Source organism: Etheostoma spectabile, unplaced genomic scaffold (genome assembly GCF_008692095.1).
Source record: "Etheostoma spectabile isolate EspeVRDwgs_2016 unplaced genomic scaffold, UIUC_Espe_1.0 scaffold402, whole genome shotgun sequence".
Classification (NCBI taxonomy): domain Eukaryota; kingdom Metazoa; phylum Chordata; class Actinopteri; order Perciformes; family Percidae; genus Etheostoma; species Etheostoma spectabile.
The window spans coordinates 379249-385669 of record NW_022605602.1 but is presented as its reverse complement, the minus strand read 5'-3'; the positions used below and the strand labels follow the sequence as shown (position 1 = coordinate 385669).

General features: G+C 45.5%; 1 long non-coding RNA gene across 1 annotated transcript in view; it reads right to left on the bottom strand.

The window, feature by feature from the left end:
• Positions 1-4712: 4712 nt before the first annotated feature.
• LOC116686607 (uncharacterized) overlaps positions 4713-6421 on the bottom strand; it is a 12007-nt gene continuing 10298 nt past the window's right edge. The window contains exon 3 of the long non-coding RNA XR_004331308.1: positions 4713-4866. This is a non-coding gene — a long non-coding RNA (uncharacterized LOC116686607). The remainder of the gene's footprint in view (positions 4867-6421) is intronic.

Genomic DNA, 6421 nt, shown 5'->3' with positions numbered 1-6421 from the left:
ATTAGGACATAAAGGGACCACAACTCTTGATAATAACATGTAGGGTTAAAGTCCCAAAGAGGATGAGAAGGTTTCCAGGGCGGATAGAAAACCCCAGGTCGAGGATAGAAAAAAAGCCCGGAAGAGACGGCAAAATCGTCAGGATGTCTTCAAACGACAACCGAAAGTGAGAAGGCTAAATCCTTGTATGGTTCAAAAGTTAACTATAAACTAGAAATCAGAGGTGCTATTACTATGTGGAGCGAGTGTCTCGGCTCAGAGGGTTTTTTAACATCCCCCGGACCACGATCCAGCTCGGGGAACTGGGAGTGGCTTGTGCAGGACACCTACTTAGGCTAGAATCCCCCTGTTTGCCGTAAGAATTCCTTTTTGGGCAACCTGGGTTGCTCACTTGGTTAGAGCCGCGCCAAGGGAGTTTTACCACTCGATGAAGCGGCAACGGGGACTCCAACCATGTGCCGTCATTCATTCTGTCCTGTCGAAAAGAAAAGGCTAAGCTGTTAACGAATGAAAAATAAAAAATCTGTCTTTGGAAACGATAAGAATATGATGATCACAGGCGCAGAAACTCGAACAGTGTCACGTCTTCTGGAAGAGTCCGTGAGTTTTTTTTAGCTCCGTTCCTCTGTTTGCTACCGAGGGGGTAAGCCTCTCCTTCCTAAGCAGAGATCCCATGGCGCCAATTGAGTGCTAATAAGCCATCACTCCGCCGTAGCATTCCCCATGACCCCCTTCATTGTGGCACCACGGTTGACAGTGAATGACTTTACATCTAAAGCGTTTACATTTTTGTTGAAACAAATATAACTAAATTAAAGAAAAGTGGGTAAAAAAAAAAAAAGATAGAATTGACAATCGCTTAGGGTTTAAAAAAAGCCACAAATGAGTGTCGAAAAGTAAAAAAATGAAGAAAAAAGGACAAACACAAAAATTGGGGGGGGAAAAAGTTTCATTTGACCCCAGACATGACAAAAGCTGCGACAGTGAATTTCGTTATTTTACAACACTCATTGGTGTCCTCATGTGTACGTCAGTTGCACCTCTGTTGCCATGTTGTCCCGTGGTCTAATGTTGTTCATGTTGTCACTCATGTTGTCATCATGTTGCTTCATGTTGCCCTCATGTGTCCCATGTTGTCCTCAGTGTCCCATGGTTGTCACAATGTGGTCCTCATGTTTGTCCTAATGTCGCCATGTTGTCTTCATGTGTCGATATTTAGTTCTCAGTTGTGTACATGTTAGTACTCATGTTGTCCTCATGTTGTCTCATGTTGCCAGAATATGTCACCATGTTGTACACATGGTGCTACAGCATTGTTGTCCCCCATGTTCCTCATGTTGGCCCGAGGTTTGCCTCATGTTGTCCCATGTTTCCACGTGTCTTTCATGTTGTTCTTCATGTTGTCTATCATGTTGTCCTCATGTTGTCCCCATGTTGTCATCATGTGTCCCATTGGCTCCTGTTGTACTAATGGTTGTCATCATGTTGTCCCCCATGTTTGTCTTCATGTTGTCCCCAGGTCCTATATCAAGTTCTTTGTAATCCCCAAAATAACAGGATTGATTCCAAACGCTCTATGCAAGTACCCAAAATCTCTAACTTTCTATGTAATTGGGGTCTGTATTCGATTTTTATAGCATGTAAAACAAACGGAAGGTTTTTGAAATAGTGTTGAGTAAAAGTGACATATTCCAGTATGTGATACATCAACACGTACGAAGTCCTTAATTTTAGTTCTCAAGAATTCCTAATTGACCGCTTTTATCACTCAAACAAGTAGAAATTTCCGAACAATGGGGTTTATTACAATATAATTCCCAAATGAACCTGTAAACGTAACGTAATAGTTAGTTGTCACGTAGTGTTTGAAGGTAAATAAAAATGACAAACATTAAAAAATGTGTTGGGAAGAAAAACATTACGAAAACGTTTAAAAAACCGTATGTAAAAAGTGTTGATCAATTTGATTGGGGATAGACGCAAAACAAAAGGGTAAAGTCAGACGACTATTTACACGTGTTTGTAGGACTTTGACCTTTTATATGTTTTTTAGAACCTTTTTTCCTTTTTTGCAGTGCATAGTCTCTTACCTTCTTAGTTTCCTTCTCATGTCCGTAAAGAAGCTCGTGTTTCTGGGATGGGTAATGGCCGAAACCGTTGACTGGCACTTCTGTTGTGTATAATATCTGTTATCCAGCATACATGAATGGGTGGTGTAAGGGGGGAGGACCCTCTATGGCACGAAGAAACCTGTAAGGGGGGGGCGTTGGGGGGGGGGGAGGGGGTCTCCGTGCAGTGTGTTGAGATGGAGGTGGCTGCAGTGACGCCCTCAGCACATTAACGCCCTTGCCAGCTGTCCATTAGGTGCACCCTGTCGTGTTTAAGAGCTGAAGGTGGGAGTAGAATTAGCTGAAAGTAACACGAACGATATAAGATGTGCAGAAGTTAACATTGGACCTTAGGTGGGCTCGCCCCACCCCACCAACGTGCTTGGTACACGGAGTAATCAAAAACAATCGGTCAGGGCCGTGAGCAGATTGCTAATGACGGCGAACTTTTAGCATAAACCAATTAGGCATTTGATCGCAAGGTAAACATCTTTGGGGAGAGGATAGGTTGGGTGCAGAGTAAACAAAAGCAGCGCTGCCCAAGGCCTCCACCAGCCTTTAGAGGGGGGGGGGGGGCGTGGGGGCGAGGCCATCGTAATGTTGGCTGCGTCGGATGAGACAACCCTCCGGATCACCGGCCGATGCCACGCTGCAAACAAAGTAAATTGAAAAAGCAGTTCATATGATTTCTTTAAAAATATGAGATAGCACTCAAAGGGCTCCAGTACTGTAAAACAGACTATTTCATACATACACGTACAGCAGGTGAGTGGTCTGTAAAAAGACGCACTGCAAGTATAAAAAGGGAAAAACCAAGGTAATTCAGACAGGCAGTGATGAGAAAAAGCTGTGTAACATTTAAACCAAGAGCTGGGTCTGACCCCAGGTGCTTTGCCCTAAAAGGGAGGTTTTCCCTCAATGTGGACCGTTGCGCTCTGGAGGAGACTACTAGACCTGTTGGGTTACTTGTAAATTATGGGTCACGCAGTTTGTGGTTAAGACCTGCTCATCGTAAAGGGTCTCGAGAAATTGTTATCAAGTGAGTACATAAATAAATTGAATTGAATTCGAATAGAGTCAATGCTAATAAGGAACCCAAGACACAAGTATGACCATGAGAAGGGGGATCGAGAGGGATAAAAACAGCAAAGAAAGTGCTCCAGCCCACCTTTCAGTGAAAGTCTTGGGAAAACCGCTTGTTCTGGGCGATACCTCGGATAAAAACATCTCACGTGGTTTTTTAAGCTGCAGTGATATTGTAAGAGGATCATGTTGAGTGGAAAAGGCAACGTGTCATTTCAAGAAAGCTCCAAAGTGGTGTGTACTGTGGTCTTGGGCTAAGGAATACTTTTACTTATCAAGCAAAAACCACCAAGCTGGATCACTGTTACCGGTTACTTTATTGTGAAAAATGACCCTTTTTTTCTCGGGGTTGCGCAGAGTTCTCCGAGGCTGCATGCAGTACAATAGGGAGGGAAGGGGGTGGGTAGCAGTTGGATACAAATTGCCTGTAATATATGTATTTGTCTTCTTTTGACCAAAAAAAAAAAAAAGCTTTTCTTTCCTTTCCTCCTCCAGTTTTCCCGCGCAGTAATGCACGAATCTCACCCTCGCTGTTTCCGGACAAGGCCGCCGCTGCAGACCCGCAGCATCGTATTGTAAAAGTAAAGAATGACTAAGTAACAATTGTTGTTTTTTTGCCCATCACCTATAGAGGTCGTCTAAGTGGGTTGCACCATGGTAGAGCGAGGTGTGGGAGAGAGTCTCGGTAGGAACTGTATTGGAAATGTGTTTTATGTGCGCGAAAAAAAAGGGAAAGCAATCACGAAAATAAGACATATTCATTGTCTTAAAAGCGGATTTTTCCATTATACAAAACTAGAGACCTCTCTACAAAGTAATGCTTGTGCAGCCTGTCTGCGTTCAGGCCCCAAACAACGGGGTAGTTTCCAAAAGATGCAGCTATGTCAGGCTGGAGAACCATATGGGTCCGATTTTACGATATCAGCTCGCGCGTGAATCACGGGCAGGACGGTCCAAATCCACTTTTCAGTTGGACCGGGGAAGCTCTGGTCGGGTGGCCTCGGGGCGGGGCGTAGGTCCCTGAAAGGGCGGGGTTGTGTCCCATTACTCACAGGTGTGTTCTGAGGTCGGTAACATGAAATAAGCCACGTACAGATGGTCCTCTTGCCATGCCCTTAACAGCAGGGAACATATGAGGGGGATTACACGCTCATCTTATTATGGAATCTTCTGCATGACCGTGTAACAAGAATAGTGTGTGCTTAACTCTGTCTCACATACGCCCAGAATGCACCTGAACCACACCTAAATGAAGCCAGCACGCAAGAATGCACTTGAAACACACCTCCCTGTAAGACCAGCATGGCCCAGAAATGCACCTGAAAAGCCCCCTGTACAGAAACCAGCATGGCCGACTTATTGCAATCTGAAATAACACCTTCACTGTAAGATCAGCACGCCCCGACAGGCACACGAACACACTCTCCTCTGCATTAAGACCCAGACATGCCAAATGCACCCTGAAACCATCTCCCCTGTAAGGGACCAACACGGCCATGAATGAGCAATGAAACACCTCCCTGTAAGACCAGCACGCCCAGGGGGAACTGCATCTGAACACACTCCTCGTAAGCAGCACGCCCAGAATGCACTGTATAACACACCTCCTGTCAGACCAGCCGCCAGTAATGCACCTGAACACATCCTCCTGAAGACCAGAACGCCCAGACTGCACCTGGAACAACCTCCCATGTAAGAACAGCATGCACAGAAATGCACCTGAACCACCTCCGTAAGACCAGCAAACGCTTTTAGAAAAGATAAAGACTAAGTGGAACTGGACGATTCTTCTGGGTTTAAAGTGTAATGCTTCTCTCTCCTCAGTGAAACAAACACAAGCGACACACACACACACGCACACACCCCACATCAAGCACACACACACACACGACACACAGGCACACACACACAACCACACACACACACACGCACGATTCAGTGATGCACGGTGGAGCCTCAGCGAGTGTAATAGTCAAAAGACGCAGGGCGAGCATGCACGCGATGAATACCAAACACAGCAAAGTTGAATACCTAATTTATGACAAAACCAAGTATTTTAAGTTATAGTATTATCAGACCAAAGATACAGGGCTCGTGATTCTACCATGGGCGGCGTGTGAAGCCAGCGGCGGCAGGACATAGGTGGACCAGTGTTATAATACGATGCATGCAAAATACCCCGCTCCATTCATCATCGCGCTTGGGGAAACCAGAAACCAGAAAGAACCAGCGGCTCGCGGTATGCCCCAGGAAGAAAGCAGAGGGGAATGGGACACAAAGATGATGAGTATTTCAATAGAGCACTCCACTGTAGGTTCACCTGCTGCTCACTACTTCTACACATTATTCACGTCGGGTCTGACATTTTCCAAAGTACGACAGACAGGGTCAAGATCGTGTTTATTGGGTGTAATTTTAATGTACAGCTCTGATAAGGCTCTAGACGCACGAGATGTGAAACCCGCTGCAGATAGTGACACACAGGGGGAGTATTTTTACCCAGAGATTTATCTGGTAGGTAATCCTGACGAAGTGCAGGAGTGCGAATCAATTAGAAAAGTGGTCTCTGCTCAGCAGACAATGATTGACACTCAAGACGGTGAATGATCTGTAATAAGCTCCAGTCTTACAACTCATCATTAGTTTTTGGTGATTAAAGAGGATTTACTCCTCTCGGCTCTTCCCTGGGTTTTGTGGGAGTTTCGTTTGCACAAAGAAAAGGATCACTCAAAGCGCCCTTATTCTGTCATGTTCGGTAGTGGTATTTTGCGGTGTACCAGACAGGTGCCAGTTTCATTTTTGACAACACACACAGTTTTGTTTTATGACATTGCCTGCCGATCCGTTTAAGACCCTGTGTTAGGTTTGATTCGTACCTCCTATGAGCGTGCGGACATTCCCTGTCTATTCTTCTGGTTGGGAGCTTGCACATGAAAGTCGTCGGTAAGATCCATCAGCTGAAACCTATTCCAGACTGATTGGACAGTCACGGCGACGGCATAGCTGGGAGAGGACTTCTCTAGACCAGGGCCCACTTGTAGCACCCCCAAGGCGGACAGGACCTAACGATAGATACAGAGGACAGGAAGAAGTTCTTGATGTTCTCTCCCAAGGGACCTGTTTTCCCAACTGTTCTCATTAGTTTGGACTTCTGCTCTACAGCTTGGGACACATCTTTCTTTCACCAGTATCATCTCAAAAGGCCGCGAATCACCTGCCGTAATCACGCC